This window comes from Tachyglossus aculeatus, chromosome 2, assembly GCF_015852505.1.
Source record: "Tachyglossus aculeatus isolate mTacAcu1 chromosome 2, mTacAcu1.pri, whole genome shotgun sequence".
Taxonomy (NCBI): Eukaryota; Metazoa; Chordata; class Mammalia; order Monotremata; family Tachyglossidae; genus Tachyglossus; species Tachyglossus aculeatus.
The window spans coordinates 27,559,064-27,573,798 of NC_052067.1; the positions used below are offsets into that span (position 1 = coordinate 27,559,064).

Below are 14,735 nucleotides of genomic sequence, written 5' to 3' on the forward strand. Positions count from 1 at the left end.
TTTTAAAAAGCCAATGGGAAACTAGGTTTTGAATAGAACAGTGTCTAGTCTGGGATATCAATCTTTTAAAAATGATGTCAAGAAACCACATAGGGACTAAGGTCTTTTGATCAAAGTTACGGGAACTGGAATTGTTTAGTCAGGGAAAAGAGAATACTGCAGTTTTACTAATGTCTTCAAGTGCTTAAAGAAATTTTATGATTCAAGCATAGCCATTCCCCTCTAAAACTCTCTTCTAATACTCCTTTTCAATAGCAATATTAAATTTCAATGCTGACAGTCTTACAATACCCCTTTCATTCATTCAGCCATATTGAGAACTTACTGTGTACAGAGCATTGTACTAAGCGCTTGGGGAAGTACAATATAGGCAGAGGAGAGCAGATATCCCATTTTACAGATGAAGAAACTGAGATCTAGTGACCTTAAACCAAACAGGAAAGGAGAATGCCTGCTCTATTTCCAAGGATCTCCTAAACTTCTGCAACTTCCCTCATCAATCAGTGGTACTTACTGAGCATTAACTGTGCAGAGCACTATACTAAATGTGTGGGAGAATACAAAAGAGTACAGAGACACAGTCTCTGTTTACAAGAAGTTTACTGACTAGAGAAGGAGGCAGGATATGTACATAAGTGCTGTGGAGGTGAGGGGAAAATCAAAGTGCTTAATCAGTAGCATTTATTGAGTACGTACTATGTGCAGAAAACTGTTATAAACACTAGGGAGAGTACAGAATTGGTAGACACAATCCCTGTCCACAAGAAACTTACAATCTAGAGGAGACGACAGATACTGACATAAATTAGACAAGGGAAAAGACATTAAAGGTCAGAGAAATGGCAAGGTTTAAGGATATGCACATAAGTGCTATGGGGCTGAGGGTGGACTGAATATCAAGTGCTAAAAGGGTACAGTCATTCATTCCATCATATTTATGGAGGACTTACTGTGTGCAGAGCACTGTAGTAAGCGCTTGAGCAGGTACAGAACCAAGAGCATAGGCAACACAGAAGGAGAACAAGTAGGAGCTTAGTTGGGTTAGGCCTCTTGGAGGAATGTGATTTTAGGGTGTCTTTTAAGATAGATGTCTGTCAGATATGAAGTTGGGTTGAGGGGATTCCATTCAATCATACTTATTGAGTGCTCACTGTGTGCAAAGCACTGTACAAAGTGCTTAGTATAGACCAGAGGGAGGATGTTGGGCAGGGGGTCAGCAGCAAGATAAAAGAGATCTTCAATGAGTGAGATAGTTCAGTTCAGTGAGTTAGTTGGCATTAGAGGAATGAAATTTGAGGGTTAGGCTGCAGTAGGAAATCAGCAAAGTACGGTACAAGGGAAAGAGCTGATTCAGAGACTGACAACCGGTGGTAAAGAATTTCTGTGTGACGTGGACGAGGATGGAACCACTGGAGGTTTGTGAGGAGTGGGGAGACCCAAAGTGCACAGGCCACACAGAGAGAAGGGCAAAGAGAGGAGACGAGGGCTTAGTCAGGGAAGGCCTCTTGGAGGAGATAATGTTTTAGCAGGGCTTTGAAGATGTGGAGAGTAGAGGGAATGGTGAGGGGAGTTCCAGGCCAGAGGGAAGACATGGTCAGTGGGTTATCAGCAGAAAGATGAGACTGAGATACAGGTTGCCCGCTGTTGGGTAGGGACTGTTTCTATATGTTGCCAACTTGTACTTCCCAAGCGCTCAGTACAGTGCTCTGCACACAGAAAGCGCTCAATAAATATGATTGAATGAATTAAAGGAGCGAAGTGTGTGGGCCAGGTTATAGTAGGAAATCAATGAAGTAAGGTAGGAAGGAGAGAGTTGATTGAGTGTCTTTAAGCTGATAAGGAGTTTCTGCCTGATGCTACCTTGGTAGAGCTTGTCTCAATAAAGTAAGGCCTAGTGGATAGAGCATAGATGTGGGCAGGGAATCTGTTGTTATATTGTACTCTCCCAAGTGCTTAGAACAAACAGAACTCTGCACACAGTAAGTCAATAAATATGATTAAATGAATGAATGTAGAGAAACTACAAAGGGCCTACACAAGACGGACAAAATGAGAGATAATAAAAGTAAGGTCTTTTGATGAAAGTTGAAGGAATTGGAATTTTTTAATCAGGTAAACAGAAGACTGCAGGATGGGTGGGTTCTAATCCCGGCTCTGCCACCCGTTTGCTGCGTGACCTTGGGCAATTCAAAACTTCATGCCTGAAGTACCTCATCTGTAAAATGGGTACTAAGACTGTGAGCCCCATGTGGTACATGGACATGCAGGATAACCAACCTGATTATCCTGCATCTACTCCAGTGCCTAGCACATAGTAAAGCACTTATCAAATGCCATAAAAAAAATGCTTAATCCCCTACAGACAAGCTATGACCTTTCAGTCCCTCTAGGGAAAGATTTTATTCTCTGAACACCTCACGAGACTGTTGTGAGGATAAAAATGAGATAATGGGAATATGCTTTGGAAAAATAACAGTACTATACAAACAAGATATAATTAACCTATGCAGTGACAGGGGGCTATAAACCAAAATTACCCAAATGTCCCTCCTAACTCTGTGAATGTAGGATTCTGACTCCATTTCCCACTTTCCCCAGCTCTGTAGAATGCATGGACTAGTCTTTAGAAGAGTTAGCCCTTAGGAGAAGGTAAGGGTCAAAGAGATGTCAAGTAGTGAGTAAAGGGGGTTACTATCTCATTTGGAGCTCACATGTTCCTTGAACATTAGCTTAAAAATGTTCCATGCTAGTAAAAGGAAGGGCAATGAAATAAACTATGGGACATTTTTTTTTTGTCACATAAGGTTGCTCATTGTGCTTCAGGATGAAGAGCAGTTTTGAAAGCTGCCACAGTCTATACATACAGATGATTCAGTTGTTTCATCTGAAATGGATACAGTGAGTGGAAGAAGCTGAGAGATTTTTTTTGTGTGTGAGAGCCTAGTACAAAAATAGCAAATTTAAGCGGGTCATTTTTCTTTTCTTAAGGATTTCCCCCACTGACTCTAATTAGCCTGTCCACAAGCCTGAGGACTCAGGAGAGAGAGGAGCAAGAGACAGAGAGAGAGAGGAAGACAGAGAGAGGGGAATAGGGCAAGACTAGGAAGGAGGAAGAGGATGTTTGCCTAGCAAATACTTTCATTTTCTCTACTTTGCACTAGACAAAATGGTAGTTTATGGGGAAAAGAAAACTTAAAGAGTTAATCTGCACTCACTCTGGTTCTCTATTTTGGGTAGGGAGCTGTTTTCTCTTCCAATTATCTTGAATTATCTCACACTTTGGCAGCTTCTCTCCAGAAGAAGCATGATTGATCTCCTGAAAGAGTGGATGCAGGACACTTTGTTGTGTGAATCCTGATCCTGCCAGGGGACAATCTCTTGTCTTTCTCTGTTTCTCCATCTACAACATAGAATATGATCTAAAGGATTAAGGCTGACATGTTTAGACCATGGCCATCCATGGATGAAAGCTAGTTGGAAATAGAGGGTTATTCTAAGGGTGTTGTTGTGGGTATTTTGGACCATGTACCAAGTTTCAACAGAAAGGATGTCTACTCAGAGAAATAACTTAATTTGAACCTGAGCCCAGGGCCCTAGTTCCCAAATTGAAAACTTTAAAAGCACGAATGCATTTTTCCATGTTCAAAAAAATTTGAAAACTAAATTTCCATCTTTCTTTCACCACTTCCCCACTCCTCCCCACCACAACCTTCAATCTTCTTCAAAAGATTCCAATCATCTTTATGCTCAGAATAAGAATAAACCATGACAGGAAGTTTCATACGAAATGACAAGCTCTAGATAACAATGACTCCTGAACTGACCACAGTGTGTATGGTACAGTGCTTTGCACCTAAAATGATGTTCCATTTTAGGAGACTGACTGCCCAGAAATTTAGAACAAAAAGCCTGCTTCATCCTGAACTATAATATCATTACAACCATCTGACAGGGAGAGAGAGAGAGCGAGACCAAGATAGAAAGAATGAACGTCTCTTTTTAGCTTTTGTTCTAGCTGAGGCACTTCCAGTTTCACTATTCAATTATTTTCAGGAGTTAAAAAAAATCAGTCTAAAAACTCTGGGTCAAAACATAGCCAGAGGCCTGTTATTCTGAGAGGAAACTGAAAAATCAGGTTGGGACATTTTAAATCCATTGTGGGAAGAGGTAACTCTAACATTTGGCCTGTCATTTCTTTTCCTGGGGGATGGGGAGGGTGCGCTGGGGGAAAGTTGCTGTTTTAGTTTGTTCTTAGTGGGCAAGCACTTTGAAAAGCAAAAAAAAAAAAAAATTCAAAGCCCCAAAGTCCATTTGTTCCTTAATTGGTACAAGCTTTTCTGCAATCAGAGCCCCTTAAAATGAAGGGCTATTAATGGTGAGAAAGCCCTTACTGCTGATGTGAACGAATGGCCACATTTTCATGGCATTTTACTGCATCCACCCTGAAACAGATGGGATTCCAGGGCTAGCGCGCCTCTGTTGAGATGAATGAGATTCCACAGCTATTAGCACATTGGCATAGAAATGGACAGGATTCAGTAGAGAAGGCATTCTTACAGAAACAAAAGAGATTACATAGCTATCCCTTCCCCACATAGCCATCAGTGTGGATCCATTAGTTATCAAATCCCATTCATTCCCACAAAAGATACATTAGGGATCAAATGGAATTCTTTAGGGAACAAATAGAAATCTTGAGGATTTCATCAGCTATCAAATACAGTTCACTTTGATGTGATAGGGTTATTACCAGGACTCAATAGCACACTTACAAACAACAAATGAAAAAAGGGACCAGGAGAGCTGAAGGAGCATGGGAAAACTCAATTCACCAACAAAAACTCTAGCAAAATATTCTCCTGCACCCCTGCTGCAAAGGTCACAAGCCTAATTGCAATTCAATGATGGAGTTTTAAAGTTAGGGACTGAGGCAGGAGAAATCCTTCCGGGAACATTACGGACTGCTGCTTCCTTCCCTAAAGAAAGTAACCAGCATGGGGTAGGGAGGTGCAGATGGATTTGGAGACAGACACATATGCGTGCGCAGATACACACACACACACACACACACAGAGCTACACACATCTGGCACACAGGTGCATGATTTTGTGTTTCTAAGTGAGCTACTGACAGACGTGGTGAGGGTGGGAAGAGACTTTCACCACTGCTGCAGAGAAAGGGAAGAGAAATAGTCACTCACTGATATTAATCACTCTTTTTCACCCAACTCAGCGTGTGGGTTCCAGTGAAAGTCTGTTTCCTCCCCAAAGAATGCCTGACTGACTAATTTTGCATCTAACTCATCTCTGGTGAACAAAATCAAATGGCCATGGGAGAGGCCACTTGGATATATACACACATTTGATATCTGTTTAGGAAATGGCTCCCCAATTGAACAGGGTTGGGGTGATGTTAGGCTTTTCAACACAGTTTCTTAGATGACCTACAGTCCCTCTATGGGACTGGAAGCTTGGATGCACTTGCTTAATGAGCAAGTAACTGCCCATTTAGATTACATATTCAGATGCTTTGCTGGCTCAAATTTCTCTTTCAAAGTGAGACAGATTCTTCAAGTTATGGCTAGCTGAAGTTATGATCTCTGGACTTCAATTTTCTCAGTTATGATGTTCCCTTTATAATTTAAAAGTAACCAGCTAATTGGTTTCAAAACAGTAAGAGTTCTTTGGCTGTTGTAAGCATCACTGGCTCCCTACCAGTATGGACCACAATCACTGCAGAGAATAGTTTATGTCAGAGATATAATGGACAGTAAGAATTTCTGCATCATTCCAAGATTTGCAATCATAATCTGAGGAAAAACCTAAAAGGTCTTCAAGGACTAGGTAGGTTCTTTTTTTCTTCCCCTCTTTTGGAGTATCTAGTTTTCTAGAGGAATTCACCTCAGACTCCTTGGTAATCACTTGAGTGAGTATACATTTTCCATTTAGTTTCTAGAAAATATTCTCAAGAAGGAACATATTAGTCATTTATATGTGCCATCTTTCCCAATCAGTGACATTTATTGAGCACTTACTGAAATGCAGAACACTGAATGAAATACTTGGGAAAATATAATACAAAGCAATTTGTAGACATGATCCCTGCTCACAAGGAGTTTGCAGTTTTCCATTAGATGGTAAGCTTCTTTGGATCTACCACTGCACCTTATAATTCTTTTGAATGCTCCCCAAGCACCCAATGCAGTTCTCTGCAAAAGGTAGCCTCTCAAAATATGGTTGATAATGAAGAAACAAGTCAAAATGCTTTTATGGTTCCCAGTGCCTTTTCTCCTACTCATTTTTCTTTGCAGCTATAACTTCCACAGCTACAAGCAAATTAGAGAGTTGGACATTATTAAATCAATTCAAATTATCTAAGCAAATCATATGGATGATTCAGGTACTTTTCTTAAAGGACAGGGTTGCTTTTATGAATTTTATGGATAATGGGTTAAATTCTTCATTTTCCTGGGCCTAAGCAGACAGAGCCAGTGTTCCCTACCTTGATTTCAGTTCTTCATTTCACAGACTTAGCCAAAGGACTAAGATTCACAATTCAGAGCTCTGTTGCTGAAGATTAATTCTAGTTGTCTTACTGTGATCAAAGTCTCCTATTTCCACCTCAAGAGCAAATCTGCATTGCTTTTTTTGTAGTTGCCCTAATGGGCTTATGTACATTGAAACCAAAGTAAAATATAGTGAACCTTAGCAGGTGGAAGATATTGAGTTACAATGGGGACTGAGAGCCTTTTGAAGAGATTATGAAATATGGCGACAAATATAGAAAATAACTTTTAGTGGCTGTGGAAGCCAATAGACATTTTACTGCAATGACATTTTACTGAACCTTCGTGATTCTTGAACTGCCATTCGATAGATGTCCATTGTACCCATGATATGAACTCCGGACATTAAGACTATATTCTACCTTTGACCATTCCCTAAATTCTCTGACATGTAGAATTTCAGTAAAACAATGAAATACTCCATGAAGAAAGTACCTCTATAACAGTTACCTAAGAATGGAATGTTTACGTGCTCCCTCCTTCCTGGAATTCCCTACCCCTTCATATCTGACAAACCACCACCACTCTCCTTCATATCTGACAAACCACCACCACTCTCCCCAGCCTCAAAACTTTACTAAAATCATTATATCCTCCAGGAAGTCTTCCCTGACCAAACTCTTTCCACACCCTCTTCACCCACGTATGTTCTTGGGACTACATCCCTTAAGAACTTTGGCTGCTCACCCCACTCCCAGCCCCACAGCACTTTCTGTACATATCCTGACACAACGCTCCTTTCTTTTACCTTTAATTTATTTTAATATCTGTTTCGCCCACTGGATTGTAAACTCCTGAGGCCAGAGATTGTGTCTACTCTATTGTACTGTACTCTCCCAAGCCCCTATTCCCCTCTCAGGGTCACACCTGGAGAGTTTCCAGTACTTTACCAGTCTCAACTATGGGAGGGACAGTCAAGAAGGGATATATCCATTCCATTCCTAGCTTGGGCAATGGCTAGTGAATGGAAAGCAATCTGCTACAAGTCAAAACTCACCCGTGCTGGGCAGCGAGGGTGGAGACTCAAGTTTACTGTGCGGAAGGAGGCAATGGTAAACCACTTACATATTTTTACCAACAAAACCCTATGGATACACTACCAGAATGACTGCAGATGGAGATAGGGCGTTCTGGGAGAGATGTGTACACGGCGTCTCTAAGGGTCGAAGATGACAAGACAAGAAGCTCTTATTACAGGGTTCTGCAAACAGTAAGTGCTCAATAAGTACACCTGACTGATTGACTGGATTACTGGAGGACAAAACAATTATTAACCATTCTCTTTAGGTAGTACAGAATTCCTTGACCTTGATAGGTTTAATCTGAATTAGGCATTAGTGCTCAGCATCTCTTGCCAATTCTCAAATGCTACTGGGCAACACTGAGTCAGTCAGTTGTATTTATTGAGCGCTTACTGTGTGCAGAGCACTGTACTAAGCACTGGGGAGAGTACAATAATAAACAGACACATTCTGCGCACAATGAGCTTACAGTCTAGAGTCCAGTTAATGTCCCAACCAAGGGAAAACCAGCACACTACCTCCAGTCACAGATACGATATGACTATTTCCACACCCATCTCCCCAGTTTTAGTGAAACCTCATTTATGGGCAAAGAAGCAGTGTGGCCTAATGGATAGAGCATGATCCTGGGAGTCAGAGAGCCCTGGGTTCTAATCCCAGTACCTCCACTTGTCTGCTGTATAGCCTTGGGCATGTCACTTCACTTCTCTGTGTCTCAATTACCTCATCTGTAAAATGAGGATTAAGAATTTGAGCCCTATATGTGACTCAACTGTTGTAATAACAATAATTACAGCATTAAATACTTACTATATAGTAAATGCTGGCATAGATAGGCAGACAACTGTGAGAGCAGAAAGTCCCTGTCCCACACATCCCCATTTTAAAGAGGAGGAAACAGGCCTAGAGAGGAGTGATGAGGGCAGAGGTGGAGCTGAAGAATACCTCTATCTCTTTGGTTTGTCTTTGATTTGTTTTACCTAACATTTACTGGGCTTAGAAAAGGTTCTAATCTAAACCAGAAAACATTAGGTTTAGATGTCTAGTGGAGAATAGGGGCCATAATGTAATATATGCACTGCGTGTTTGCACATGAGATGCAAATATCTTTCACCAGAAGGATTTCAGAGTCCTGAGACATTTGACCAGAAAATCACCCCTCCTTACTGAAATACAACCTTGTCCTCCTCCTCCTCCTATGTGGACTGTGGAGAGATCTTAACAGGGCACAAGCCATACCAAAGCCATTAGAAGCATCCGTGAAGAATGCCACCTCAAAGTGGAACACTATCTAGGGAGAATGTCAGTGGGTAGAATGTGAAAGGGCAGTTAGGATTTGGGAACTCTCCTTCACATCTCCCCTGAATGGTATCTTCTCACACATTACAGTACCCATTGAATATCTTGCAGTACATCTCATCTAGAAATAGAAGGGAGGCTGTTCCCCTTGGTTCAGCCGAAATTCACATCTGAAGTGCTCAGCACCCCCAGCCATTCCTCTCTGAAAATTTCACCCATGTGCAATAACCCCACCTGATCTTGTCAAATCTGATGAGCTCACTGATGGAAGCATTACTATTATAAGCAGCTTTTTCAATTGTTTTGTATATACTTTTATAAAAATTCAGCTGCCAAGACTCAATTTCTCTGGTTTACGGGTAGATGTGGTGGCTGCTTATATCCTTTTAATGTATAAAGTAACAGGCTGATATCACAAAAAACTGCCTTTTTAAAATTACTTGGCATGGCACACAGTACGTTGGCTACTCTTTCTTGAATAGTGCTTAAGTTTAACTAATGAATTGCATCTTATTTCTAGTTCCCATATTAACAAAAACAAAGTTTACGTACTTCATCTGTTTGCCAGGGATTTGCTCATCCTTTTTCAAAATAAAATTTCCTCAACACCGCAAAGCCACAGGGGCGAATTAATCACGCTCATCAATAGCAGTAACATTTTAAACAACTTCAAATTTTTATCAATGACCTCTACTGAAAACGAAATGGGCAAGTTCTTTAAAATTTCTTAAGATAACATTCTACTGGCTTTAAAAATGCAGCATGTCAAATAATCAGAGGATAAAAGGAATTGCTTATAAATGTACTTATACTTTATAAATCTTGATGAGAGATATAATTTCTGGTTTTCTGGCTTTTGGTATCAGAAGGGGAAGTGATGAATAATTCATGGACTTTCACCAGGACTCAAGAGTAAATCAGTCAAACATAGTAACATGATATTCGTGCGGAATTTATAACTAGTTAAAAAAATAGTAATGGAAATTTTTTTTAAAAGGTCAGGGAGAATGCAGAGATAATGCTGCCTGGAAGATGTGTGCATTTTGTGTTTTCTTATCTATATGAAGACATTTAATTAAGCAGTAGGCTAATATTGGGGCAGAAGTAAAAACAAAACAAAAACACCAAGACTTCACAGTGTTATGTTTTCTTTATTAACATACTGATGTGAAACTAAACAGAAAGAGCAATCTAATAACAAACATTCCTTTGAGAAATGTTCAGGGAGCAAAAGGACATCCACTTATTGTTCAACCCATCCAATTGGTCCATATATGGCAATAAAGGTACAATAGAAGGAAACAGGAAACAGACTGGCACATCTGCAGTATCTTATTAGAGGCTAATGGATATCTGAGAGGAACACGCATCTGATTCTGAATAGTCTGTACCAATCTCCTAAGCAATTACTCTTAATTAGTGGATTCTGTTTATAGATTCAACTTAGTGTACCCTTATGTATCAAAGAGATGAAGGCATCTGGAGTGAAAGAAATGGTTCTCTTAAAGGAAAACTGTTCAGGGGAGATTGCAGGGTATTTGAAAGGGGCGGGGTGGGGGGGGCGAATAAAAACAGGTTTGGGTGTATAAGTAGTTTGTCTATGACAGGAGTACTTAGAACAGACTTTTTTTAATGAATGTAATGGCCAAGTGACTGTGCTGAATTGCACTGCATCCTATTAATTCCAGGCTTAGTAAAATATGAATTATCATCAGAAGAGGAAAACAGTTTATAGACTAGAAACTCTTTCCCCAAATCACAAGGTTAACCCTAAAATTTTCCACCAGCAGCCCAGCATTGAAATAGAGCTAGTTAAATCAGAAAAACAGCACCTGCATTTAACACCTGCCAAGTTGGAAGCTAAAGGGCAGAGCATACTATATGGCCAGATGCATCCCTATAAAAGAGAGAGCGCTAAATGGAATTTCCGGGCCAATTGATGAAATGTTGATCTAGAGTGCATATAGCTCATTTAGCCAATTATGCTATATTTCAAGCAGTAGGTGTGGGATATGTCCGTGGCTCAGTGGAAAGAGCACGGGCTTTGGAGTCAGAGGTCATGGGTTCCAATCCCAGCTCTTCCAACTGTCAGCTGTGTGACTTTGGGCAAATCACCACTTCTCTGTGCCTCAGTTACCTCATCTGTAAAATGGGGATTAAAACTGTGAACCCCCTGTGGGACAACCTGATCACCTTGTAACCTCCCCAGCACTTAGAACAGTGCTTTGCACGTAGTAAGCGCTTAACAAATACCATCATTATTATTAAGAAAAATAAGTGGTCACACTAAGGAATGTATCTCACATAAAACAGAGGATCACCTAAGACATTGGTCTTGAGTTGGTTATTAAACTATCAAATTTATAAATACTTCTGCTTACTTTTTTTCCCCACTAGAACATTTTGTCACTGGCAGCCCATAACTTTGCATGGTAAATTTTAATGCATAATCTTAGCAAGTAATAATATACTGTAAAACGATACAGATGAGTCTGACACAGCTCTAGCCGTAACAAGTATGATCCTCTCACTGTGGATACACGCAAAGTGAAGCCCAAACAAATTAGAGTTGTTTCACAGTTCGGCTATCTAAACCCACAAATCATGTTTAGGTGCCTGAGTCCAAATGAATCACTCATCTCTAAAGCATTTGGAGATTAAAAAGAAACCCAGCAAAGCCTAAATCCATTCACCCACCCCTCAAAAAAAGCTACACTGTGCCAACTACCAGCCTTAATCCATCCCATCAAGGATGTTGATGCTGGAATGAAGCAGCTGCAAATATAGTGTTTGACTCTTCCCCAGTGGAACCCCCCTTCCTTCTATGGAGCCACAGCCCCAACATTTTCACGTTCCTCTGCTACTAACCTGGAACAGAGGGATGGACGGAGAAGTTAGGTGGCCTGCAGTGGCCCAAGCTCTGTTAATCTCTATTTTTTCTTTTTCCACAATTTGGAGGTCAGTTTATTTTGGGTAGTATCAGTGTCCAAATCTGTAGGAAAGTTACAGAAAGATTCTGGGTTGAATAACTTGTATTCTTTCATTTTGATGCCCCAATCACAGATGAGGACAGCTATTCTAGCTGGCATGCCAAGGGCTAGTCATGCCAGAAACATTGATATTGGCTGCCCACTGGGGGATCTGCATTTCCAAAGTGGTCTTAACACCACTTTTACTTGCCATTTTTCAAAGAGTTGTATTATCAACCTGGCCCTCCTACACACCAAGGTTATGGGGTTGACAGACAGGGAGGATGGTGGTCTTGGCAACTGTGACGGGACAACGGGCATATGTGGGCCCTCAGTAATATTAATGGCATATATCGAGTGCTCAGTGGATGAAAAGCACTTGGGAAAATCAAGGGAAACAGCACATGACTCGAAGTTAGATTAAGTAACTTGCCCAGAGTCACCCAGTACGCTGGTGGCATATGCAATGTAGAAAATCCAGAACTCTAGAGTGAGAAGCAGCGTGGCTTAGTGGAAACAGCACGGGCTTGTGAGTCAGAGGATGTAGGTCCTAATCCCGGCTCTGCCACATGTCTGCTATATGACCTTGGGCAAGTCACTTAACCTCTCTGTGCCTCAGTTACCTCATCTACAAAGTGGGGATTAAGACTGTGAGCCCACTGTTGGGGAGGGACTGTCTCTATATGTTGCCAATTTGTACTTCCCAAGCGCTTAGTACAGTGTTCTGCACATAGTAAGCGCTCAATAAATACGATTGATGATGATGATGATGATGATGATGTAGGACAACCTGATTGTGCTTGGCACATAGTAAGCGCTTAACGAATACTATTATTATTATTATTCCAGAGTTGTATCTGAGGGTTAGGGCACAGAAGAGAAATGACTGCGTTGTGATAATGACTTCCTTTAGTTACGGGCTCTTCCTAATTCTCCTTTCCCCCAGTTGCTTCAATTTGGCAAAATGTCGCGACTTCAGTTTGGTGTCTCTAACGAGCCCAAAAGTGCTTCAAAGAGTTAAGCTAATCTCCTCCAACAAAGTAACATAAAGGAGACGTGTTTTAGGGATATAGTGAGGGTTAACAGGAAAAAGGATGGTGGGGAAGTCCACCCCTGGGACAATACATTATTTATATGATCATATTTATTGAGAGCTTACTATGTGCACAGCACTGTTCTAAGCGCTTGGGAAAGTACAATACAACAATGAACAGTGACGTTCCCTGCCTGCAATGAGCTCACGGTCTAGAGTGGGAGAGACAGACATCAATAGAAACAAATACAATTACAGATATATACATAAGTGCTTTGGGGCTAGCTTAAAGAAAAGTGTGCCTCTGGATACTGAAAGTTTGAACAGGAAAATGTCCAGTGTCAGGATTGCCTGTGGCCATGAAAATAGCTGATGGGGCCCTGGTAGAATGGTCTTCACTGCCAACTCTGAAGTCACTCTCTCACCAATGACCTACCAGGTGCCCAGCCACTTTGGCTGTTGACCACAGGGACAGTGTCAATTTAACAAGAAGATGAGAGTTTAAATAAGGAGCCTCCTAACTGTAGAGATGCCAAATGTTGAGCTATTTTTATCCTTGCTAAATAAGCAGGGACCAGCACTCTGGTGGACTCTATGCAGAAAGAATACACAATCATTTGTACTAGATGGTTTTAGCATGAAGAGAGAGGGCTGGACCAGCTGACCTCATGAACTCTCTTTCAACTCTAAAACTATGTTAATAATCAGGGCTAGATTAAACCTAATGGAGTAGAGTACTGGTCTGTGACCTGCAACTCTAGGGGAACTGAGGCACAGAAAAATCCCATTGGACCATTGTGTCATGCAATGGCAGAGGTAGAAGACTTTCTGCTCTTCAAACAACATTCCCTCACCCTCTAGTTACTATCCCAGCCTTCAGTGGGCTCCCAGAAATGGTTCTGTCCTGGGCCACCCATCAATCACAATATTGCTCATCTACTATGCACAGAGCACTGTACTAAGTGCTCAGGAGAGTACAAAAGAGCTAGAAGACATGATTCCTACCCTCAAAGAGCTTACAGACTAGTGGGGGAAGACAGCAACTTATTCAAAAGTGAAGATATAGGTGAAATAGCATAAAAAGATATGTACATATTAGTGCCAGCAGGACAAGTGTGAGTGTCCCCAAAGGTTTAGGAGACATGGAAGAGCTGAAGTGGCAACTGAGGGAAACAAGATGGGGTGGTGAGAGATTATTCATGGAAAGTGTCCTGAAGGAGATACAATCTTAGAAGAGCTTTAACAGAGGGAGAGCTGTGGAGGGCCAGGGTAGAAGCAGCATGGCTTAGTGGAGAGATCATGGGCCTAAGAGTCAGAAGGACCTGGGTTCTAATCCTGGTTCCCCCACATGTCTGCTGAGTGACCTTGGGCAAGTCACTTAACTTCTCTGGGCCTCAGTTACCTCATCTGTAATATGGAGATTATGAGTGTGAGCCCCAGGTGGGACAGGGACTGTGTCCAACCTGATTAACTTGTATCTACCCCAGCACTTAGAACAGTGCTGGGCACTTATTAAGTACTTAACAAGTACCACAATCATTATTCTTAGTGAACTCGATTTTGCAGTCATTGTCATTGGGATGGTAGTTGAGTCCAGGGGAACAAATGAGTCAAGGGAGTACGGGTAAATTGAGAAGAGAAGAAGACCCTGAGCAGAGCCTTGCAGGGGCATTTACAGATAGTGGTGGGAAGCAGATGAGCCAGCAAAAGAGAATGAGAAGGATTAGCCAGACATGTAGAAGGAGAACCAGGGAGAATCAGTGCAGTGTGGATAATAACTAAAAGGATTTGGCCCGCCCTTCATTTCCTACTGACTTGAATTTCCATTAACTTTCCTTATCTACAAG

General features: G+C 41.3%; 1 protein-coding gene and 1 non-coding gene across 2 annotated transcripts in view; one reads left to right on the forward strand and one right to left on the reverse strand.

Annotated features, from left to right (window-relative positions):
* RARB (retinoic acid receptor beta) overlaps window positions 1–14,735 on the reverse strand; it is a 512,522-nt gene that overhangs the window by 308,971 nt on the left and 188,816 nt on the right. The window lies entirely within an intron of this gene.
* LOC119924608 lies at window positions 7,415–7,552 on the forward strand. The gene has a single exon (XR_005449312.1). It is a non-coding gene; the product is annotated as a small nucleolar RNA SNORA7 (small nucleolar RNA).